At 40.7% G+C, this 25,851-nt stretch overlaps 2 protein-coding genes across 2 annotated transcripts in view; both read left to right on the top strand.

Moving 5' to 3' along the window:
- RNF6 (ring finger protein 6) overlaps positions 1-18,124 on the top strand; it is a 38,210-nt gene extending 20,086 nt beyond the window's left edge. The window contains exons 6-7 of the transcript XR_006384642.1: positions 14,295-14,414; positions 17,574-18,124. The gene's annotated coding sequence lies outside the window, so the exon portion shown is untranslated. The remainder of the gene's footprint in view (positions 1-14,294; positions 14,415-17,573) is intronic.
- A 3,799-nt stretch (positions 18,125-21,923) lies between these two features.
- LOC122907411 (phospholipid-transporting ATPase IB-like) overlaps positions 21,924-25,851 on the top strand; it is a 341,403-nt gene continuing 337,475 nt past the window's right edge. The window contains exon 1 of the mRNA XM_044250287.1: positions 21,924-21,955. The gene's annotated coding sequence lies outside the window, so the exon portion shown is untranslated. The remainder of the gene's footprint in view (positions 21,956-25,851) is intronic.

Below are 25,851 nucleotides of genomic sequence, written 5' to 3'. Positions count from 1 at the left end.
TAAAGCCTCTGCCTTCAGCTCAGGTCATGATCCCAGGGTCCTGGGATCGAGCCCCACGTTGGGCTCTCTGCTCAGTGAGGAGCCTGCTTCCTCCTCTCTCTCTCTCTGCCTGCCTCTCTGCCTACTTGTGATCTCTCTCAAATAAATAAATAAAATCTTAAAAAAAATAAAGTATACCCCAGTCCCACATCCCTAGCCGGGGACCTCACTGCTGGAGATGACATCACCTCAGATGATGTGGTCTCTACCCAAGACTCACCATCAGAGATGACTTTGGCTACTGCATGAGAGATACTTCGCCCTGGATACTAAGATCACAAATGATGACCCAAATGATGATCCCAGACTGCCAAATTCGACACGAGGCATGTTTGCCTGCCTTCCTTTAATAGTAGGGATTCTGTTATGTTTCTGAGTTCACTGCCTGCTTAGCCCAGGATCCTGGTATATTCCTTGCTCTCTTCTCAGATATGCATTCTGCACTCCCATGCCTAACAAGGAATCTGGTAGAAGTTACTTCTATTTGTGCCATTCTAAAAATTAATGGAGATTATCATTTTCCCCAGGAGGCACTTGCTTCATATTAGTCAACACTTTGACCCTCCTACTACCCACCTGCAGCTTCCCACTGCGATCTCCCACCTTGCATCTCAGACCACCACCAAACCACTGTTTCCTCTTGGTTACGCACAGAACCAGTAGTCTTAATATATACTCTATGAACTTATCATTTCATACCCTTCAACCACATAACTGCCAGACCTACCACCTTGACCTGAACATATTTCTAACAAACTTTGAACTCCTCCAAGATATTATTTAAAACCTTCAAAATTTGGGATCTATTTTTCTTGGCTAATGTCGTGTTGATGGGAAATGTAGGTATGCACCTGCCTGTGGAGACTCCTTGTATTTCTACTTCTGTTCCTCCTCTCTACTCTCATAATAGAATATTTTCTATGCTGTTTAGGGCAACTTAAGCCCTTAGTCCAAAAACCTCCATTACTATCACCCCAAACTTTCCTTAATATGATGTTAAAAATCAGAGGGCCAATTGCATTGTGTGTATATATGTATGTGTGTATTTTCCCCCTGTACATTATCACATTCTGACATCTTAAAAATCTTTTCCAACTTGGGAGTACATGCCCTCCTGGGCTAGCCAATTCTTTTTTTTTTTTTTAATTTATATAATTTTTTATTTTTTTAATAAACATATATTTTTTATCCCCAGGGGTACAGGTCTGTGAATCGCCAGGTTTACACACTTCATAGCACTCACCATAGCACATACCCTCTCCAATGTCCATAACCCCACCCCCCTTCTCCCCACTCCCCTTCCCCCAGCAACCCTCAGTTTGTTTTGTGAGATTAAAAGTCACTTATGGTTTGTCTCCCTCCCAATCCCATCTTGTTTCATTTATTCGTATCCTACACTCTTAACCCCCCATGTTGCATCTCCACTTCCTCATACCAGGGAGATCATATGATAGTTGTCTTTCTCCGCTTGACTTATTTCGCTAAGCATGATGCCCTCTAGTTCCATCCACGTCGTCGCAAATGGCAAGATTTCATTTCTTTTGATGGCTGCATAGTATTCCATTGTGTATATATACCACCTCTTCTTTATCCATTCATCTGTTGATGGACATCTAGGTTATTTCCATAGTTTAGCTATTGTAGACATTGCTGCTATAAACATTCAGGTGCATGTGCCTCTTCGGATCACTTCGTTTGATCTTTAGGGTAAATACCCAGTAGTGCAATTGCTGGGTCATAGGGCAGTTCTATTTTCAACATTTTGAGGAATCTCCATGCTGTTTTCCAGACTGGTTGCACCAGCTTGCATTCCCACCAACAGTGTAGGAGGGTACCCCTTTCTCTGCATCCTCACCAGCATCTGTCATTTCCTGACTTGTTGATTTTAGCCATTCTGACTGGTGTGAGGTGATATCTCATTGTGGTTTTGATTTGTATTTCCCTGATGCCGAGTGATATGGAGCACTTTTTCATGTGTCTGTTGGCCATCTGGATGTCTTCTTTGCAGAAATGTCTGTTCATGTCTTCTGCCCATTTCTTGATTGGATTATTTGTTCTTTGGGTGTTGAGTTTGATAAATTCTTTATAGATTTTGGACACTAGCCCTTTATCTGATAAGTTGTTTGCAAATATCTTCTCCCATTCTTCCAGTTGTCTTTTGGTTTTGTTAACTGTTTCCTTTGCTGTGCAAAAGCTTTTGATCTTGATGAAATCCCAGTAGTTCATTTTTGCACTTGCTTCCCTTGCCTTTGGCGATGTTCCTAGGAAAATGTTGCTGCGGCTGAGGTCAAAGAGGTTGCTGCCTGTGTTCTCCTCAAGGATTTTGATGGATTCCTTTCTCACATTGAGGTCCTTCATCCATTTTGAGTTTATTTTTGTGTGTGGTGTAAGGAAATGGTCCAATTTCATTTTTCTGCACGTGGCTGTCCAATTTTCCCAACACCATTTATTGAAGGGGCGGTCTTTTTTCCATTGGACATTCTTTCCTGCTTTGTCGAAGATTAGTTGACCATAGAGTTGAGGGTCTATTTCTGGGCTCTCTATTCTGTTCCATTGATCTATGTGTCTGTTTTTGTGCCAGTACCATGCTGTCTTGATGATGACAGCTTTGTAATAGAGCTTGAAGTCCGGAATTGTGATGCCACCAACTTTGGCTTTCTTTTTCAATATCCCTTTGGCTATTCGAGGTCTTTTCTGGTTCCATATAAATTTTAAAATTATTTGTTCCATTTCTTTGAAAAAGATGGATGGTACTTTGATAGGAATTGCATTAAATGTGTAGATTGCTTTAGGTAGCATAGACATTTTCACAATATTTATTCTTCCAATCCAGGAGCATGGAACATTTTTCCATTTCTTTGTGTCTTCCTCAATTTCTTTCATGAGTACTTTATAGTTTTCTGTGTATAGATTCTTTGCCTCTTTGACTAAGTTTATTCCTAGGTATCTTATGGTTTGGGGTGCAATTGTAAATGGGATTGACTCCTTAATTTCTCTTTGTTCTGTCTTGTTGTTGGTGTAGAGAAATGCAACTGATTTCTGTGCATTGATCTTATATCCTGAAACTTTACTGAATTCCTGTACAAGTTCTAGCAGTTTTGGAGTGGAGTCTTTTGGGTTTTCCACATAGAGTATCATATCATCTGCGAAGAGTGATAGTTTGACTCCTTTGCCAATTTGGATGCCTTTAATTTCCTTTTGTTGTCTGATTGCTGAGGCTAGGACTTCTAGTACTATGTTAAATAGTAGTGGTGATAATGGACATCCCTGCCGTGTTCCTGACCTTAGCAGAAAAGCTTTCAGTTTTTTCTCCATTGAGAATGATATTTGCGGTGGGTTTTTCATAGATGGCTTTGATGATATTGAGGTATGTGCCCTCTATCCCTACACTTTGAAGAGTTTTGATCAGGAAGGGATGCTATACTTTGTCAAATGCTTTTTCAGCATCTATTGAGAGTATCATATGGTTCTTGTTCTTTCTTTTATTGATGTGTTGTATCACATTGATTGATTTGCAGATGTTGAACCAAGCTTGCGGCCCTGGAATAAATCTCACTTGGTCGTGGTGAATAATCCTTTTAATGTACTGTTGAATCCTATTGGCTAGTATTTTGGTGAGAATTTTCACATCTGTGTTCATCAAGGATATTGGTCTATAGTTCTCTTTTTTGATGGGATCCTTGTCTGGTTTTGGGATCAAGGTAATGCTGGCCTCATAAAATGAGTTTGGAAGTTTTCCTTCCATTTCTATTTTTTGGAACAGTTTCAGGAGAATAGGAATTAGTTCCTCTTTAAATGTTTGGTAGAATTCTCCCGGGAAGCCGTCTGGCCCTGGGCTTTTGTTTGTTTGGAGATTTTTGATGACTGTTTCAATCTCCTTACTGGTTATGGGTCTGTTCAGGCTTTCGATTTCTTCCTGGTTCAGTTGTGGTAGTTTATATGTCTCTAGGAATGCATCCATTTCTTCCAGATTGTCAAATTTGTTGGTGTAGAGTTGCTCATAGTATGTTCTTATAATTGTTTGTATTTCTTTGGTGTTAGTTGTGATCTCTCCTCTTTCATTCATGATTTTATTTATTTGGGTCCTTTCTCTTCTTTTGGGTGAGTCTGGCCAGAGGTTTATCAATCTTATTAATTCTTTCAAAGAACCAGCTCCTAGTTTCATTGATTTGTTCTATTGTTTTTTTGGTTTCTGTTTCATTGATTTCTGCTCTGATCTTTATGATTTCTCTTCTCCTGCTGGGTTTTGGGTTTCTTTCTTGTTCTTTCTCCAGCTCCTTTAGGTGTAGGGTTAGGTTGTGTACCTGAGACCTTTCTTTTTTCTTGAGAAAGGCTTGTACCGCTATATATTTTCCTCTCAGGACTGCCTTTGCTGTGTCCCACAGATTTTGGACCATTGTGTTTTCATTATCATTTGTTTCCATGAATTTTTTCAATTCTTCTTTAATTTTCTGATTGACCCATTCATTCTTCAGAAGGATGCTGTTTAGTCTCCATGTATTTGGGTTCTTTCTAAATTTCCTCTTGTGATTGAATTCTAGCTTCAGAGGATTGTGGTCTGAAAATATGCAGGGAATGAACCCAATCTTTTGATACCGGCTGAGACCTGATTTAGGACTGAGGATGTGATTTATTCTGGAGAATGTTCCTTGTGCACTAGAGAAGAATGTGTATTCTGTTGCTTTGGGATGAAATGTTCTGAATATATCTGTGATGTCCATCTGGTCCAGTGTGTCATTTAAGGCCTTTCTTTCCTTGTTGATCTTTTGCTTGGATGATCTGTCCATTCAGTGAGGGGGGTGTTAAAGTCCCCTACTATTATTGTATTATTGTTGATGTGTTTCTTTGATTTTGTTATTAATTGGTATATATAGTTGGCTGCTCCCACGTTGGGGGCATAGATATTTAAAATTGTTAGATCTTCTTGTTGGACAGACCCTTTGAGTATGATATAGTGTCCTTCCTCATCTCTTATTATAGTCTTTGGCTTAAAATCTAATTGATCTGATATAAGGATTGCCACTCCTGCTTTCTTCTGATGTCCATTAGCATGGTGACTTCTTTTCCACCCCCTCACTTTAAATCTGGAGGTGTCTTCGGGTTTAAAATGAGTTTCTTGGAGGCAACATATAGATGGGTTTTGTTTTTTTATCCATTCTGATACCCTGTGTCTTTTGATTGGGGCATTTAGCCCATTAACATTCAGGGTAACTATTGAGAGATATGAATTTAGTGCCATTGTATTGCTTGTAGGGTGACTGTTACTGTATATTGTCCTGTTCCTTTCTGATCTACTACTTTTAGGCTCTATATTTGCTTAGAGGACCCCTTTCAATATTTTCTGTAGAGCTGGTTTTGTGTTTGCAAATTCTTTCAGTTTTTGTTTGTCCTGGAAGCTTTTAATCTCTCCTTCTATTTTCAATGATAGCCTAGCTGGATATAGTATTCTTGGCTGCATGTTTTTCTCATTTAGTGCTCTGAATATATCATGCCAGCTCTTTCTGGCCTGACAGGTCTCTGTGGATAAGTTTGCTGCCAGTCTAAAATTTTTACCATTGTATATTACAGACTTCTTTTCCCGGGCTGCTTTCAGGATTTTCTCTTTGTCACTAAGACTTGTAAATTTTACTATTAGGTGACGGGGTGTGGACCTATTCTTATTGATTTTGAGGGGTGTTCTCTGCACCTCCTGGATTTTGATGCTTGTTCCCTTTGCCATATTGGGGAAATTCTCTCCAATAATTCTCTCCAGTATGCCTTCTGCTCCCCTCTCTCTTTCTTCTTCTTCTGGAATCCCAATTATTCTAATGTTGTTTCATCTTATGGTGTCACTTATCTCTCGAATTCTCCCCTCGTGGTCCAGTAGCTGTTTGTCCCTCTTTTGCTCAGCTTCTTTATTCTTTGTCATTTGGTCTTCAATGTCGCTAATTCTTTCTTCTGCCTCATTTATCCTAGCAGTGAGAGCCTCCATTTTGGTTGCACCTCATTAATAGATTTTTTTATTTCAACTTGGTTAGATTTTAGTTCTTTTATTTCTCCAGAAAGGGCTTTTTATCTCCTGAGAGTGTTTCTCTAATATCTTCCATGTCTTTTTAGAGCCTGGCTAGAACCTTGAGAATTGTCATTCTGAACTCTAGATCTGACATATTACCAATGTCTGTATTGATTAGGTCCCTAGCCTCGGTACTGCCTCTTGTTCCTTTTTTTGTGGTGAATTTTTCCACATTGTTATTTTGTCCCGATAAGAGTATATGAAGGAGCAAATAAATTACCAAAAGGGTGGCAACAACCCCAGGAAAATATCCTTTAACCAAATCAGAAGAGACCCCAAATCTTGGGGGGGGGGAGAAAGGGGTTATAAAGAGGTTCAGAAAAAAAAAGGAAAAAAAAGAAAAGAAAAGAAGCATTTTAAAAAAAGAAAACAAATAAAGAAAAAGTATAAAAAAGAAAAATATATATATTAGATAAACTAGTTAAAAAACATTAAAAAGAAAAGTGGAAAAGTTAAAAAAAATTTAGCAGAAGAAGAGAAAAAAAATTGAAAATGAAAAAGAAATTAAATTAACTACAAGACTAAAGAATTACGGGGAGAAAGCCATGAGTTCCGTGCTTTGCTTTCTCCTCCTCTGGAATTCCGCTGCTCTCCTTGGTATTGAAACTGCACTCCTTGGTAGGTGAACTTGGTCCTGGCTTTATTTCTTGTTGATCTTCTGGGGGAGGGGCCTGTTGTAGTGATTCTCAAGTGTCTTTGCCTGAGTGGGAATTGCACCGCCCTTACCAGGGGTCGGGCTGAGTAAGCCACTGGGGTTTGCTTTCGGGAGCTTTTGTTCCCTGAGTGCTTTCTGTAGAGTTCCAGAGGACGGGAATGAAAATGGCAGCCTCCTGGTCTACGGCCCGGAATAGCCGAGAGCCCGGGGCCCCACTCCTCAGTGCACCCTCAGAGAACAGTGCCCAATTACTCCTGTCTCTGTGGCCTCTGGCCGTGCTCCAAGTTCACCAAGTCTGCGACCGGTTCAAGGTAACTCTGAGCTGGGAGCTCACTCCTCGGCTCTGTCTCTGTAGCCGGCTTCCCCGTTCTAATACCAGTAAGCTCTGCGACACTCAGACACCCCCGATCCTTCTGTGACCCTGCGGGACCTGAGGCCATGCTGACCCCGCATAGACTTCACCCTGGTTTAGCCTCTGGAGCGATGTCCCTCAGTGGAACAGACTTTTAAAGGTCCCGATTTTGTGCTCCGTTGTTCCCCCGCTTGCCAGGAGCCAGCCCCTCCCCCCAGGGTCTATCTTCCCGTGGCCTTGGATTCACTTCTCCGCCAGTCCCACCTTTCAGAAACGGTTGATTTTCTGTTTGTAGAATTGCTGTTCTTATTCTCTTCGATCTGCCATTGGATTTGTAGGTGTTTGCAATCTTTAGATAAGCTATCTAGCTGATCTCCTGCTAGCTGAAGTAGTCTCAGCCTGCTACTTCTCCACCATCTGGACTCCTCCCTCTGGGCTAGCCAATTCTTAAAGATAGCAATGAATTCAGCCTGAGCATGCTGTTGATACACGAGCTGTCCAATCCAGAGCCATACCTCCTCTCCCTGGCCCATCGCACCCCAGTAGGCTATATTCTTTTAACTTTATCTTGACACATTTTCAGGTAACTAGGGACCACCCCAGGAGTCCAAACCTCCAGAAATGATTCAGATTAGTCTATCCTACGTTGTTCTCTTGCCCTGTCTTGACTTCTCCAAGGAAACACCAGTAAAGACCGTGGTCTAAGTGCACCCCTTCTGGCCCCACCCCCCGCTGGCACATGTAACCACCCCCACTCTTGTTTTCTGCCTCTTGACCACTCTGGCATCTCAGATTTCACCTTGTGCACCTCCTGTCTCTAGGACCTGTAAGTGTAATTACCTTTGTTTTGTCTTGAGCTACTCCTCGTCTCCTCTTGTGTCTGTACTTGACTGATGGTCTCATGAAAGAATCACAAACAGCCAGTTTTAGGTACAAATCCAAGAGCTTTTAGCTTATATGTGGAATCACTGAAATTACACAGTTTGGAGTTTATAGAGCATATATTTAATGAGCTCTTAGGAAAGCAGTAGAAACACTGCACAAAACTAAGCCAACTCTATTTCTCTTCTTGACACATGCACTTTGTAGCAAGGCTACCTTAGGCTTAGTGATGACTGAGAAAGAGCTGAAAGGAGCAGGAACTCTAGCTGTGTGATCTTTTTTGTTCCTTTTAGGTCCTAGGTCTTCATTCCCAGTGTAAGTAGTTGGCTAACACAGGGGTAACACAAGTGAAAAAGCATTCTTTGGTGTTTGATGTTTCTTAGAATGCTACTGCCCCTTTCTTCATTCAAAGGAAGTTCTGGTTCAAATGGCAAGTATGGCTTCTTGAGTAGGATTGCCCATGTTAGCAAATAAAAACCCGAGATAAACGATTAAATTTAGGTCCCAGAGAAACCACAAAAAATTTCTATGGTACAAGTACATCCCAAATCCTGCATGGGACACACTGTATTTTACCTGGCAACTCTGTGTCTTAGGGCTATCAGTGTCCCGGATTTCTCAGTCAGACATGCAACATAATTATTTTTTTTAAACTGTGTAAAGTACATGAAACCATTAAGCATTTTTAAGTGTCCATTCAGTGGCATTGAGTACACTTAAACTGTTGCGTAACTGTTACCCACAGAACTCTTTTCATCTTGCAAAATGGAAACTCTATAGCATTAAACACAAACTCTTCATTTCCGCCTTCCCCCAGCCCCTTGGCAACCACCATTCTAATCTCTGTCTTTATTAATTTAGCTGCATTAAGTACTTCAGATGAGTAGGATCATGTAGTATTTTTTTTACAGCATTTTAAAGCCCTTTTGCAACTCATTATGTCACTTAGCATAATGTCTTCAAGGTTCATCCATATTGTACCATGTGTCAGAATTTCCTTTTTTAAGGCTGACTAATATTCCACTGTATACACATGCCACATTTTGTTTACCCAGTCATCCACTGATTGATACTTGCATTTCTTCTACATTTTAGGTATTATAAATAATGCCTCCATGGATATGGGTGTACAAATTCTCTGCTTTCATTTCTTTTGGGATACATACCCATAGATGGGATTGTTAGATCATACGATAATCCTATTTGAATTTTCTGAGGAACAACATGATTAGTTTTTATTTGCTTCGATTCTTGTTGAATGCTCATGCATTGCATTCACCAGAATTCTGTGCTCATGGGACACTGCAAACACCATGTCTAAACGAGTCAGGAAGGAACACACAGGCATATAATGAACATCTCCTCTGCTCACATGCATTTTCCATTGTTTCATTGGACTTCACTTAGAAAATACTAACTCAAAGGCAAAGTTGTCAGGCTCTTGGATTTTAGCCATTGTATGGTTGTGAAATGGTATCTCATTGTAGTTTTAATTTGAATTTTCATGATGATTAATGAGGTTGACAATCTTTTTTTCTGCACTTGTCAGCTCTTTATACCTCTTCTTTTTAGTCCTGTCTTTATATAGTTATATATATTTCCCATCCCCTCCATTGGTTTATCTTGTTACTGTTGAGTTGTAAGAGTTCCTTATGTATTATGAGTATCAGTCACTTGTGATCCATATCTATGTATGTGATACTAGATTCTAGATGTGTAGATGCTATGTGTGTATCTATGTAGTTATCTATACTATATATATATATATATATATCAATATACATACATACTATACATAAATATATACACATTATGGATGTTTTTTCCTCCCAGTGTCTGACTTGCTTTTTCATTTTCTTAATCGCATCTTTGAAGGAGAGTGTTTTTAATTTTGGTGAAGTCCAAATTATCAGTGTTTGTCTTTTATCATTTATGCTGTTTGTGTCTTACCTAAGAATCTTTGCCTAATCCCAAATCACAGAGATTTCTTCCCTCCTTCTCTTGTAATGTCTTCCTCCCCCGCCACCTTCTCTTAGTCTTCTTTAGCTGTTATATTTTAAATCTATGATCCATTTTGAGCTTATTTTTTGGGGTGGTGGGACGTAAGAATCAAGATTAATTTTTTTGTTTGTTTTTGAATATGGATACTCTCGTTTCAACTCCGTATGCTGAAAAGACTATCCTTCCCACTGGACTCTTTGGTGAGAATTAGTAAATGTGTATGTGTGGGTCTATTGCTAGGTTCTCTGTTTTGTTGTGTTGTTCTATATACCTTTTCTTACACCATACTCTATTTTTTTCACTATGTTAGATCCTTTGTGCTGTCAAATAGATTTTATAATCAGCTTGTTAATATCTATGTAAAAGAAGGTTGTGGCTGTGGGGAGGGACACCTGGCTGTCTCAGTCAGAAGAGAATCTGATTCTTTTTTTTTTTTTAAAGATTTTATTTATTTGACAGACAGAGATCACAAGTAGCCAGAGAGGCAGGCAGAAAGAGAGGAAGGGAAGCAGGCTCCCCGCTGAGCAGAGAGCCCGATGCGGGGCTCGATCCCAGGACCCTGGGATCATGACCTGAGCTGAAGGCAGAGGCTTAACCCACTGAGCCACCCAGGTGCGCCGAGAATCTGATTCTTGATCTCGGGGTCATGAGTTCAAGACCCAAGTTGGGTGTAAATAAAAAAACTTTTAAGTCCCTCTCCACCAAGGATGTTGGCATTTTGATTGGGAATGCATTGAGTCTATAGATTGGGACTATACAATTGGGAGAGAAATGACATCTTAAAAAACATTGAATCTTTCAATCTATCAATATTGTATATATCTCCATTTATTTAGGTTTTCTTTAATTTCATCAATGATTTGTATTTTTTTTAGTGTATTTTGTATATTTTGTTAAATTTATGCCCAAGTGTTTTGGGTTGTCTGAAGTCATTGTAAATGCTATTTTTATACAATTTTAATTTCTAGCTCTTCATTACTAGCATATAGAAATGCAATTGGTTTTTTTTTTAATTTTATTTTTTTTCCAATTTATTTATTTTCAGAAAAACATTATTCATTATTTTTTCATCACACCCAGTGCTCCATGCAAGCTGTGCCCTCTATAATACCCACCACCTGGTACCCCAACCTCCCACCCCCCCGACACTTCAAACCCCTCAGACTGTTTTTCAGAGTCCATAGTCTCTCATGGTTCACCTCCCCTTCCAATTTACCCAAATTCCCTACTCCTCTCTAACGCCCCTTGTCCTCCATGCTATTTGTTATGCTCCACAAATAAGTGAAACCATATGATAATTGACTCTCTCTGCTTGACTTATTTCACTCAGCATAATCTCTTCCAGTCCCGTCCATGTTGCTACAAAAGTTGGGTATTCATCCTTTCTGATGGAGGCATAATACTCCATAGTGTATATGGACCACATCTTCCTTATCCATTCATCCGTTGAGGGGCATCTTGGTTCTTTCCATAGTTTGGTGACTGTGGCCGTTGCTGCTATAAACATTGGGGTACAGATGGCCCTTCTTTTCATGACATCTGTGTCTTTGGGGTAAATACCCAGGAGTGCAATTGCAAGGTCATAGGGAAGCTCTATTTTTAATTTCTTGAGGAATCTCCACACTGTTCTCCAAAGAGGCTGCACCAACTTGCATTCCCACCAACAGTGTAAGAGGGTTCCCCTTTCTCCACATCCTCTCCAACACATGTTGTTTCCTGTTTTGTTAATTTTGGCCATTCTAACTGGTGTAAGGTGATATCTCAATGTGGTTTTAATTTGAATCTCCCTGAGGGCTAATGATGATGAGCATTTTTCATGTGTCTGATAGCCATTTGTATGTCTTGATTGGAGAAGTGTCTGTTCATATCTTCTGCCCATTTTTTGATGTGTTTGTCTGTTTCGTGTGGGTTGAGTTTGAGGAGTTCATTATAGATCCTGGATATCAACCTTTTGTCTGTACTGTCATTTGCAAATATCTTCTCCCATTCCGTGGGTTGCCTCTTTGTTTTTTTGACTGTTTCCTTTGCTGTGCAGAAGCTTTTGATTTTGATGAAGTCCCAGAAGTTTATTTTCGCTTTTGTTTCCTTTGCCTTTGGAGACGTATCTTGAAAGAAGTTGCTGTGGCTGATATCAAAGAGATTACTGCCTATGTTCTCCTCTAAGATTCTGATGGATTCCTGTCTCACGTTGAGGTCTTTTATCCATTTTGAGTTGATCTTTGTGTACAGTGTAAGAGAATGGTCGAGTTTCATTCTACATATAGCTGTCCAGTTTTCCCAGCACCATTTATTTTTGTATTTTGAGCTTATATTCTCTGATTTTGCTAAACTCCCTTATTCTAGTAGCTTTTTAAAGATTCTTATATTCTGTGTACCAATCATTTCATATGCAAATACATTTTTTTCCCCTTTTTGATATGTATGCCTTTTTGTTTTTCTTCTTGCCCTGTAACACTGGGACTCCCATTACTTTTAGTTAATTGAAAATATTTTATTTCTCCCCTATCTCTGAAGGTTTCCTTCTCTGGACATAACATTCTGGATTGATAAAGTTTCCCTTTCAACACTTTGTTGATTTTGTATCTTTGACTTCTGGCCCTATATTGTTTCTCATCAGAAACAATGTACGTTTGTGATATCATCTTTCTCTTGCTGCTTTCTTTCTTTTTTTTTTTTTTTAAGATTTTATTTATTTATTTGACAGAGAGAGATCACAAGTAGGCAGAGAGGCAGGCAGAGAGAGAAGGAGGAGGAAGCAGGCTCCCTGCCGAGCAGAGAGCCTGACGCGGGACTTGATCCCAGGACCCCGAGATCACGACCCGAGCTGAAGGCAGCAGCCCAACCCACTGAGCCACCCAGTGCTGCTTTCAAGACATTTTCTTTATCTTTGGTTCTCAGCAGTGTGACTACAATGTATCTGGGTAGTTTTATTTGAATTTATTTTATTTGATGTTCAGTGAACTTTTTGGATCTGTGAGCTTTAGTCAAATTTTGGAAAACTTTGGTCATTATATCTTTAAATATTTTTATGACTCTTTCTAATTCTCTTCTACTTTTGGGTCTTCAATTATATATATATCTTAATCTGCTTGGCATGTCCCCCCACAGGATCCTTGGTTTATCTTATCAGGGTTTGACTGATAAGAATAACTCATATAACATGTCCAAGGAAAATTAGGTTCAAATAAATAAGGTCGTCTTTAGAGAAATTACAAAAGATGGTCCTGTATGTGACTGTGTGTATGTGTGGGTGTGTGTGTATATAAGAGGGGAGATGATGGGGTTTACATATCACCCCATGATGGTACAATGGTTAGGACTATTAGCTCTGCAGACAGACACACTGGTTTCAAATTCTGGTTTTGCAACTGAATTACTGTGTGACCTGAGCAAGTTACTTAGCCTCTTGAAGCCTCAGTTTCTTCATCTATGAAATGGGAACAATATTAGCATAGGTGTAACTCAGAGGGAGATATTGTGGGTTCGTTTCCAGACCACTGCAATAGAGCTAATATTGCAGTAAGTATAATATTGCAATGAGTCAAGTAAATTCCTTGGTTTTGCAGTGCATATAAAAATTATGTTTATACTATGCTGTAGACTATTAAGTGTGTAATAGCATTATGTCTAAAAAAAACAATGTGCATACTTTAATGAAAAATACTTTATTACTAAAAATGCTAACCATTATCTTTCAGTGAGTCATCTATCAATGATTATAGATTATAATCAATCAATGATTATAGATTACCATAACATATATAATAATAAAGATGTTTGAAATATTGCAAGAATTACAAAAAAGTGACACAGACACAAAATGAGCAAATGCTGTTGGAAAAATGATACTCACATACTTACTTGATGCAGGATTGCCACAAATCTTCAGTTTATAAAAATTGCAGTATATATAAAGTGTGGTATTCATGCACCTAATTTATGGAGCTATAAGAAGGAAAAATGGTATTTTGTTGTTTGAATTAGCATTTTTTTTAATTAGCGAGGCTGAGCATCTTTGAATGTAATTATAAGTCATATTTTTCCCCATGAATTGCCTGCTGACATTGTTGTGCATTTACATATATTCATTGAATTAATATTCATTAGGTTATGAGTTTTTTATTACCTTAGTATGAAGTTAAAATACGAAGATGTAGTATTGCAACTATATCTTACTCATTTACTATTTTGTTGATTATATGTGTTAAAAATTCTTATTCTTAGTTCAATTTTTACAAACTTTGTTTATTAATTTTTTGTTAAGAAATGTTTAATTATTATAAAATAAAATCTGACAATATTTCTCTTTATAGCTGTTGGACTGAGGGACTCCATTACCAGCTGGTAATTGGCCAGAGGCCACACTCAGTCCCTTGCCACATGGGCCTCTCCAACATGGCGGCTTAGTTCATCAAAGCATGCAAGCTAAGAAGGTAACAGAGTCTGCTAATAAGACAGAAGTCACAGTATTATGTAATCTACTCAGCAAATTAGCATCCTGTCATCTTTGTCATTTTCTGTTGGTTAGAAGCAGGCCGTTGGGTCCAGCCCACCCTCAAGAGGAGGGGATTCCAAAAGGGAATGATTACCAGGAGACAGGGTACTCCTCTTTTTCCTTTTCCTGCATATCCAACCCATCAGCAAATCCTACTGGCTCTGCCTTTCACATATTCAGAAACAACCACTTTCTCACTACCTTCACTGCAATCACTCTGGTCTGAGCCATTACTCTCTTTCAGCTGGAGTAATGCAATAGCCTTCTAATAGGTCTCCCTGCTCCTGACTACCTCTCTGGATTTATTTCCTATTATTCTCCCCTGCACTCACTGCACATTAGCCACTCCTTGCTATTTCCGAAACAAGTATGCTCCCATTTTAGGGCTTTGTATTAAATACTACCTCTGCCTGAAATTTTCCCCCTCCATAACTGCATAGTAACTTCCTACCTTATTTAAGTCTTTACCCAAATGTTATCTTTGTAGCGTTGCCTTCCCTAAACATCCTATTTGAAATTGCAAATTCCTATTCCCTATTCCCATTGCTTGCTTTGTTTTTCTGCATAACACATATTCCTACTAATATGCTTCCTGTCTTAATCTGCACTAGAATGTAGCCTCCATGAAAACCAGGATTCTTCTACCTTTTTTTTAAAGATTTATTTATTTTAGAAAGAGAGAGCACATATGTGCACACAAGTGAGGGAGGGGCAGAGGGAAAGAGAAAGGGAAAGAATGTCAAGCAGACTCCATTCCCAGTGCAGAGCACATGCAGGGCTCAATCCCATGACCCTGAGACCATGACCTGAGCCAAAACCAAGAGTTGGGTGCTCAACTGACTGAGCCACCCAGGCACCCTGAGAACTGAGTTTCTTTTCTGGTTTGCTGCTATATCTACAGCAACTTGAACATGGTAATGGATTAATACATATTTGTTTAGTAAGTGAACATATTTACATATTTAATCCATCTGAAATTAATTTTTATGAATGTTGGAGAGAAGAATGTACCTTAATCACCCCCCCAAACAGGGCCAATTATTCCAACATCTTGTATTTAATAATCTATCCCACACACCACCACTTCCCCCTGAACTGAAATAGTCTAAATAGAGCGTAACGTTCCATAGAACATTATCTATTTCTCTACCAGTTTTTTAATATTCTAGCTTTATTGTATCCTTTAATGAGGCTTGGCTGCATGAACACTGGAGCTGGATAATGAGTCCGTATTCTCAAAAAGAATTTGTAGATTTTCACTCTAGTTCTCTGATATTTCCTATGATTCAGTCCCCCTTTGGATTTCTGGATTTTTCTGTTTCATGCTAAATGAATAATGAACCAAAACACTGGTGATGATGGTGATGGTGATGATAAAGAAGAACCCACGAATCCACTAGCCATGACATCTTTTGGATTAGAGAAGTGATTGATGAACAATGACAAATCAGATAAAATTGATAGTAGTAGGCCATTTTGTACAGCCCAAACTTTCAGCTAGCGCATGATCTCCAGCTCCTCTCAAAGTCTTCCTCTGAGACTCCTCAGAGTGTCTCACATGTGCCTACAAACAAGCCCTCTCAGCTCCCACCTACTGTCTAAAGCTACAATTGTCAGTAAGGATCCGATACTGTAGAGGTCACATCTTAGATCTGTCAAACCTGGAACTTCCCCTGAGAAACAATTTCCTGTTTAAGAGTAGACTTGAAGGTTTGGAATATTTTCCATGGTAATTATAGAAATTAAGTGATATTAATTAAGTGAGCTTAGCTTGGTTCACTCAAATAGTCTCAATCATGTTACATCTTTTAACAGCTAAACCTCTGTACAAATAAGGGAAGAAACTGAGTCATGGTCGACTGCCCCAGCAAAATTACACTTTGCCTTACAGGAAAGGGAACGATTGATCTTTGCTACTAGATGTGCCCAAGTTCCCTGGTAGTAACAGTAGGGAGTGACCAGAGTTTTCCAGAAGCTTGTAGAGAACCAAAAAAGAATAAGATGCCAGTATCATACCACTATCTACTCAGACACTTCGTAAGGGAGCCAACACTGTACTACCATTTAGTTCTTATTTTAGACCCTGCCCACTTATAGCAGATTTTGTAGTTTCAAGTGAGCATACCCCCTTAGGGACCCAACAAATTTTAAAGCTAAGAAACTCTAAGAATGAGGTTATCATCACTGGACACAAATTTGGTCCCAACAAAAACAAAGCCAGAAACATTTCCAGCAGTCATTAAGGTCTTCAGAACCATGACTGACATCAATCTGTAGCCAAAAAAAGTCAGAATTCTTCTGAGTCTAAAAGGCAGACATGCCAAAATAAATACACGAATTTAATCATTTGGCAACAAAGCCTTCTAATAAGAAAGCGAAATCAAAGGAGAGACCTCAAATGTTGATTAAAATGCATCACTTTCCCAACAATGACAAAGCTGTGTCATCAGATAACTCAGTCCAGTGAACTTTTAGTATTATTGTGTCAACAGCAGAGCCTCTGGGAAAGCTGAATTGAAAATAAACATTTTTTTTTCATTTTCTATGTCAGGAAATTTGAATGAAAACTGGTTAGGTTTATTTACATTATTTCAGTGACATCTAGAAACAGCAGCAGAGACTATGAGTGGGAATGACACATCCCTCTTACCAGCTCTGAGAACGCATGTGGAGAGGCTGCATTTAGATGAAGAGAAAAGGGTAAAATTTAAGTTAAATGAATAAGAAAAATGTCTCGATGACTTCACCCATTAAAGCATCCTCTAGCTTTTGCTTTACAGATTGTCACAGCCTGGCGTTTTGAGTGACTCGGGTAAACTCAACCACAGCAAGCCAAGGTGCTTAGGCCTGGATTTTGTAAGCTTGTAGAGAGGGACACTATAAGAAGTGGCTCTTGTGCTGCAAACGCCCTCACGTTATTTCTGAAGAGCGCATTGGTGGGCTCATGTTACCTTCCTTTTGAGCACTACAGGGTCAGACCTCCCTATTCTAATGTGCTGCCAATCATGTGAAAAAATATGCTCGGACTGGGGAGTCCAACTTCCAAGTGCCTTGCTCATCCTCCACGTCTGACTTTTGGTTCTTTCTTGCTTTACAGGATCTTTACAGATAGTATGGGGAGATGCCAGAACTGTGCTATCCCATTGCCACTGAATTCCTAGCCTTCTCTGTGCCTTTGCGAAGACTTCTATTTAACAACTAGAGGAAATGCCCTGTCTTCAGCCATATGCCCAAACTAGGAGGCTTATCTGCTCTGATCTCCCCTCTCATCTGGCTGCTATGGTGTCAGTTCAAGTCTATGGAGTGTCTCCCCGCTAGTCCCGGCTTACTGAAATCTTGGATGGTCATCGTGGAAGGCTCTACTTTTTCCAGGAAGCCATCTTTGCTTAATCTAATAGAAACCGATCTGCCTCATTAACAATTGTTTCTCCCTCAAGGCTAGAGTAAGATCTTCAGAGAACCATGGCTCTGAAAAGGTTTTGGTATTCTTCCATTATTCAAAATGCAAACAATACTAAAACATAAAATATGTGTACAAAGGTCTAACCAGTTCTACCCACCCCCTCCATAATTGCCAGACAGGAATTTTTTTTTGTGGGGGGAGGGAAGGGACAGAGGGAGAGAGAGAGAGAGAGAGAGAAAGTCTTAAGGAGACTCCATGCCCAGCACAGAGCCTGATGTGGGGCTCAGTCTCATGACCCTAGAGATCACAACCTGAGCTGAAATCAAGAGTCAGACACTTAACCAACTGAGCCACCCAGGTGGCCCAACAGGAGATTTTTAAAACATATATAAAATTCTTTCAAAAATTATTTTGGTCCCTCTGACTTGGTAGTATTCAAGATGATGCTAAGGCTTTCTGTCTATTGGATTATTCACCTGCTTCCTTCACTAGAAGAAGAGATTGGGGACTTGGGCTGATTAATCACTGTATCTCTGAAGCCTAGAATATAGCATCCACATACAACAGGTGTTCAATTTGTTCAACTAATGAATAAAAGGGAAATTTTCTAGCTGTCTTCAAATGTATCAAGACCTTCATATGGGGGATATGTAGGAGGGGATACCAGTTTAGGTTTTCTCCTGTGCTTCTTAAGACAAGGACCTATGTGGGGTGCCTGCGTGGCTCAGAGGGTTAAGCCTCTGCCTTCGGCTCAGGTCATGATCCCAGTGTTCTGGGATCAAGCCCTGCATCGGGCTCCCTGCTCAGTGGAGAGCCTGCTTCCCCCATTCTCTCTCTGCCTGCCTCTCTGCCTGCCTCTCTGCCTACTTGTGATCTCTGCCTGTCAAATAAATAAATAAAATCTTAAAAAAAAAAAAGACAAGGACCTATGCACGGGAGCTACTGGGACTGAACATAAGAATTCTGTGACATTTAGAGTTGGTCAGCATTACCATTTTATGGCCTTGTGAAGTAATAAACTCCCCATCTGTAGAAGTACTCAGATTTAAGGAGCATCTGAAAGGGAATTCCTTTTTCTAGAGAGGAGTTGGAAGAGATGCCTATGATACACAGAATGATGATGCTCCCAATGATGTCTACATCCTAATCTCTAGAACCTTTGAGTGTTATTTTACATGGTAGAAGGCATTTTATACATGTGATGGACCTTAACATGGGGAGATTATTCTGGACTATTGGGGTGAGGGGAAGAATCTAATTATGTGTCCTTAAAATCAGACATTTCCTGGCTGATGTTGCAGTCAAAGGATAATGTGAAGAACAGAGAGGTGCAATATTGCTGGCTAGGGGGAAAGAGGAAGGGGGCCACAACCCAAGGAATATGGTTAGCCTTTAAAAGGTAGAAAAGGCAAGAAAAGAGTCCCCTGCCCCCCACACAGCCTCCAGAAAGGAACACAGCCCTGTTAGCACTATTTTTATAACTTGTGTTGAGTTTTTGACTTCTGTTGGAACTCTAATGTACAGAATTGTAAAATAATAAATTTGTGTTTTAATCCATCAGGTTTGTTGGAAAACGAATACAACCACCTGTAAGGTTGTTTTCCAGATCTAGGGTTCTATAATGCTGAATTGTTGGGAGGAAGGCCTGGATTAGATCCAGGAAAACAACTCCAAAGTTGAGGGTTTTTTTTTTTTTTTCAAAGTTGAGGGTTTTTAAGCATGGAGGTTGTTTATTGAGTAGATTGTGAAATCCCTATCTCTCACAAGTTTAAAGATCAGAATGGGTGAATGTGATTGGTCTAGAGCTCAATCTAAAGTTCCATTACCCAAGACTTCTGTGGGTAAGTTAGATGAAGTCTCACTTCCTGGAGTCTATAAAGGGTCTCAGAAGTGAAAAGGTGGGGTTTCTGTAAGAATGGAGCAAACTATGTTCATTCATTCATTCATTCATTCAAATAGCCTTTAAGTGCAATTTCCCTTTGGAATGCTTTGGGTTTTAGGTGAAAATGTCCAAAATGAAGCAATTAAAAAATTTCTATTTCCTATTTGGAATGGATATAAAATTTCACATATAACACAGCCATTGATATTATGATCAAATGAGCCTGCCATTTGATTTTGAGTGTTTAAGCAAGGCTGCCTATTTCCATAAAAAAGTCTGTTATAATAGGAACCATTTTGATTATTTCTTAAATTTAAGAAAACTCCCTTTTGCCTCAGGGGAGCACAAGCCTTTGAGCCTGCAAATCAGTTTTCACACAAGGAGAACCCTCTCCAGGAACCTGTTCTGACTTGCCAACTAAGGTTCCCTAGAGAGAGGGAGAGAATAGCTGCAGATTTCACCTAAAACTCCCTCTGATCTGTGCTTTCATGTGTCACTGGCCTCTGGCTTCAAGGAAGTCAGCACGTGTGCCTTAAGAAGTACCTAGATGTTGCTGCTCTTTTTTTGGGGGGGGCATTACACTTGTTTTGGAAAGTAAAATGTAAATTGATATGGACTGTGGATAATTCCACGGGCTATTCAGCCATATGTGATGTGAGGGATTTCTCTGAAACTGGTAAGTGGCATTTTGACCACAGAGTCACTGTCTCAAGTCAGCCTCCCTTCCCCATGTGGAATTCAGTTAGATTCTTGTGTATGTTTGAAGGGAGGTGGAGAGGGAGTGGGTATAGGGGGCAGCTAGTGTTATAATTGCCTCCTTTGCACCCTCAGAATGTCTCATCTGTCCTCGTGCACCAACCAGTTTAGTGGTAAAGAATCTAATTTTGCATCAGCGATGATGAGGCTACTTCACCTAGGAGCTAGCTGCTGCAGCTGGGCTTGAAAATCTGTTAGCTGGGAGATATCATTATGATGGGCTGGATGTGGCCTTCAAATGACTAGTTACACTACCTAGAATCCCTAGACCTCGGACATTAACCCCATTTCATCCAGAGGACACTGAAGAGGAGAGAACTGTAGAGTCTTATTATAGGTCATCTTCTGACTGCTAGTCCTATTTTTTGACTCCTAGTCCAGTGCGCTTCATGGTTCAGAGCACTATGACCCAAACTGGTTTCCAATACAGCTGAGGCTAAACATTTCATAAAGAGATTTAGCATCTTGGTTAAGAGAACAGCCTCTGGAGTCCAGGCTAACTGGGTGTGAATCCTGTCACTTACTGGCAATGTGACCCTGGGTAAATTGCTAACCATGAATTTACCCAGTAAGTCAGAATTTGGCCTAATCCCTGCTAAGGAGATTCCAACAAGGGCTTGGGTAATTTTTATTCAACTAGCACATCCGATGGGAGCAGGCAAGGGTGGGTGGACGTGGTTCAGAGGAGTCAGAAATTGACTGAGACCCAGAAAATCAAGACGCATGACATTTCTTGGTCACCAGAGTTCGCCGGCCACCATTCTTACCGACTACACCAGAAAACCTTAAGAATTCTCATACTCCGCCATCCCCAAGGCTACTGGCCCCGTCTGAGTCTGACCATCAAACATTCCCCCTTCTTGAGCCAGATTAAGTTTTCAGCGCTTGCGCCGTCCTATTGTCTCCTCCCAGCTTTCTAGTCCGAAGGCTAGAATCTCCCACGTTGCTAGGGCCACAGGAGCCTACGGTGGCCGGACTACTGTGGCTCCGCGGGCTGCATGCAGAGCGGGCGACGGCGGCCGAGGAGGCCCAAGTCCCAGGCTTTGCCAGGTCGGTGTCCTCACTGACGGCTGTGCGCGTGCGCGCCTCCGTGTACTCAAGGATCAAAATCTGCGGAGCTGCCGGTGCGTCGGCGGCGTGCGTGGGCGCGGTCCTGAGCACGGCTGGGCGGGGGATGGGGGAAAGGGGGCGCGCCCTGGGCGCTGTCCCGGAGTCTGCTGGCGGTGTGAAGCCAGGCTGCGGGGGCGGGGTAGCCCGCGACGACCCTCGGCGAGCGGCTCTCCAGCTCTGTATCCGAGCTAGCGCACCGGGGCCAACTGCGAGCGTTCCGCGGACAAACGCGGATGCGCGAGGTAGTGGCTGGGCGACCTGCGGACAGAGCCGAGTTGGCCGGACCGCTTCAAGCCCTGTGACTTGACCATCGGGACGCGCTTCAGCTGTAAGCGGGACCTGGTGACAGCACTCCCTTCAAGGCGGGCGTGGCGAGGGCTGGATGAAGAGCGAGAAGCCAAGGGGATGTCTTTCTACATCACCTGCAACTGGGAAAAGCAACCCCTGCATTCTTGTGGCAGCTCGAGTTGTTGGCGCTTTATCTCCCTTTTTGGAGGGTCGGCTTCTGGGAGGCTGTGTTGGGAACAGCTTTCCCAGATTTGGGAAATTTACCAGTCACTGGATTTGCTCTGTTCTTTTAACCTACACATTTCAAAAACGTTTCTTCTTAAGGCTGTATATTCCTTATAATGTATTATTTTTACAAATTACTGTGCTAGTGGAAAGGAAGGTAATCAAAGGTGTATATATATGAGAAGACTTTTCAGGGAAGTGTTAAATTGTTGGGCAGAAGGCAACTCACCAGACAGCCAGCATTGTTGCGTGAAGAACCATGGGAGCAGACATTAGACTCTTTGAGGGATCATGGTTGGATTTTCAGGCATTTCCTGTTAAATCATGGTAAAGAATATATATTTGTGAATAGAGGGGCCCATTTTATATCTTAGAAACAAGCCTGATGGAGTACCTGGATATTATGTTTTGGGAAGTATGAGCCCATTGTGGTAGGCTGAAAATGCACCCACTCCTAAGATTTCCACATCCTAATGCCTGCAACCTGTGAATGTTACCTCATTTGGAAAAGAGTTTGCAGCTGTAATTAAATAAGGATCTCCAGATGGAGAGGTTATCTTGGATTAGCTGAATTGGCCGTAAATGCTATTACAGGTGTCCTTAAATAGAGAGAGGCAAAGAGAATTACACAGGAAAAAGAGAAGATGATCATGGGAAGATGAAGGGGGAGAATTGGAGTTTTACGGCCACAAGCCAATGAATGTTGGCAGCCATCAGAAGCTGGATGAGATGAAGACTGGATTCTTCCTTTGAGCCTCCAGAGAGAGCAAGGTGTTTTGTCGATACCTTGATTTTTTTTTCTCTTTTAAAGATTTATGCATTTATTTTAGAGAGTGAGAGCGTACTAGTGGGGCAGGGGGAGGGGGAAGAGGGAGGAGAGAATCTTAAGCAGACTCCGCACTGAACGCAAAGCTCCCTCTGAATGCAGGACGCATGGTGAGGTGGGGCTGGATCCCAGGACCCTGGGATCATGACCTGAGCCAAAATCAAGATTCAGCTGCTTAACCGACTGAGCGACCCAGGTGCCCCATGAATTAACACCTTGATTTTTGGTTCACTAGGACTAATTTTGGATTTCTGGCCTAGAGAGCTGTGGTAGAATACATTTCTGGTGTTTTAAGTCAGCAAGTTCATGATAATTTGTTACTGTAACCACAGGAAACTAATGCTCATTATTAATTCAGAGAGCTACTAGATCTCCAAGTCCACAGAACATCGAATTCATTGATACTAGCTTTGTCCTATTTTCCTTCCACAGAATATCTTGACTGTGGTTGATGATATTGAGAATGACTTGGTGACCTTGAGTAGCATGGCTTCAACCCACTTCTCCAGGTGTTTTTCGCTTGGTGTTGGTTGGCAGGGATAGCAATATAAACCATAATGTCCCTGTCAAGGCTACAAGGACAACATTAGCCTGTCAATGTCCATGTTGGCTTCAGAATGTTAAAAGTTAATTGCTCATCCTGCCTCTCCATGCACTGTGAGAATTGGATAAGCCTCATAGTCGGTGTGTGGTAATAAGGTGAGCCAAGTGAAAAGAAACAAAAAAGAAAAAAAAAAAAAAGAAAACCCCTTGGCTGTTTATATTAGCATTGTGAGCAAATTTCTGTTGTACTGGGTTTATAAATCATAACCTATAAACAAACCCATGAAGTCAAGATTGATTCAGGAGCCCAGGCACTAGTTCTAGCTCTTCTTTAGGCCATTTACTTAAACTTTCCAGAGAGATGAAAGGGCACAAGACACAATAACAATACATATTATTTAAAAACACATGTATCAGAAACTGGACTAAGTGCTCTCTCTCTCTATATATATATGTATAATCTTATTTCATCTTTGTGACAACCCATAGCAATAGCTTATCTTCATTATACAGATGAAGAAATTGAGTTTCAGATAAAATTAAGAAAACTTTCCCAAAGTTGCAAAATCAGTGGCTGAGCTGGGATTCAGACACAATGATGTGTTTTTTTCCCAAGTATATACTGTTAATCACCACTGAGTAGTTCATACATGTAGAGACAGTGGAAAGGTATATCATTATGCATTATAAATTTGTCTTTATTGATGTCATTATGACTTTAATTTCATAGCATCAAATACTCACACAAACTCTAGAATCTGTTCCTCCTAGACTCAGTGTTGGATGTCCTTACTCTGAGTAGCCCCAGTAAACCAATGAGGATTTCTGGGGGTCAAGACTTTGATCATGTATTTATTTTGGGAAACCAAGCTCAAATCCCACTCTATCAGTGAAGACTTCTCTCCTTACTACTTATCGTGGTGAACTCTCATGACCTGAAGATTGCTATAACTGCAGCCCACAGGTCTGGAAACCAAAGAAGCCTCATTCCCTGTGATTATCCTAAATATGCTATAATTTCTTATTTAGTTTGTCATTTAATGCAAGTTACACAGAATGCATTTTAAATTTTCTGAGCATTTGAATTTATTTTAAGCCACAAATATTAACAGAGCTCTGAATGTGGATTATTCTCCCCCCAAAGTATTACAGATCCAACTGCTAAAACCATTGGGTAATACTTCCAAAAGCCTGAGTGAGGGGCAGGGATATTGTGACCACGAGGGAGTGAGGAAGAGCCAATATAACAATGTGGTCTGAAAATCACTCCTGTGGCCAGTGGGAGCTCAGTTCCTCTGGGAATGTTCTAGATGTTTTCTAGAACTACTTGTTTTGAAGGGTGGGAACCTGCTTTCTGCCACTGGTAAAGGTTTTCCCTTAGCAGGGGTGTGGAGAAGAGGCATGGGGAGCAGAGGGAACAGCAACCATTCTCCTATATTTCTGGGCAGAGCTCAAACAGGCCAGTGGCCTTCCACTGCTTCAGCTTTTCAGAAGTCTCTGAGGCAGGACACCTACAGACAAAGGTATGCCCATTCCTGTATTTAACAAGTGTTGAATACCTGCAAATTTTCGGGCACACTGCCTGGCACTGGAGATAGAATGTTGAATTAGACTTGGTTCTTGTCCTTGTGGGAATTACAGTCTAGTGAGGTATCACATGCCAGAGTTTATAGGCAAGGAAGTGACTTGAGTATAGGGACCCAAAAGTTGTTCAACGTTCAATCTAATTGCAAAAAAGAGGGTGAGGGGCAAGAAAGACTAAGTAACCAGGGGTCAGGTTATAGAACACTCTTGTTTAGGAGCTTGGGCTCCATTTTGAGGGTGGTCATGTTCTTAAGCAGAGAGTGACATCATCATACTTGTATTTTGGAAAGAAATAAGCACATGGGGTAGGACATAACTAAGAAGGAGGATCTTGTGACAGTGCAGGTGAGAAACTAGTGGGTCATGGTAGACTTTTGGCAATGGTGGTGGATGGAGAAGGTATTTAAGAGGAAATTGACAGTTGAATGTGGAGAGTGAATAAGCTGAAGGGTTTTAGTTTGTTTTCTGGCAGCACGATAGATTGTTAAACTATTTCTTAACTTACAGGAAATGTAAGGTGGAATAGGTTTGGGGTGATTTGAATTTGGGCCTCTTTCATGCTTATGATTATCACATGGATGTTAGAATGGATGGACTCTCACACTGAGAGGGGTTCAAACAAGAAAAGAAGGGAAGCAGGACAGAGTTCTGCTGCCCACTGATGTTTTGGAGGTGGACAGAGAAAGAAGATGCCCCCAGGAAGTGACATAGGGATCTAAGAAGAGTCTGTTGGAGCAGTTGACAAGCAGGACATTGAC

Source organism: Neovison vison, chromosome 5 (genome assembly GCF_020171115.1).
Source record: "Neovison vison isolate M4711 chromosome 5, ASM_NN_V1, whole genome shotgun sequence".
NCBI lineage: Eukaryota > Metazoa > Chordata > Mammalia > Carnivora > Mustelidae > Neogale > Neogale vison.
This window is presented reverse-complemented; position numbering and strand designations above follow the sequence as displayed.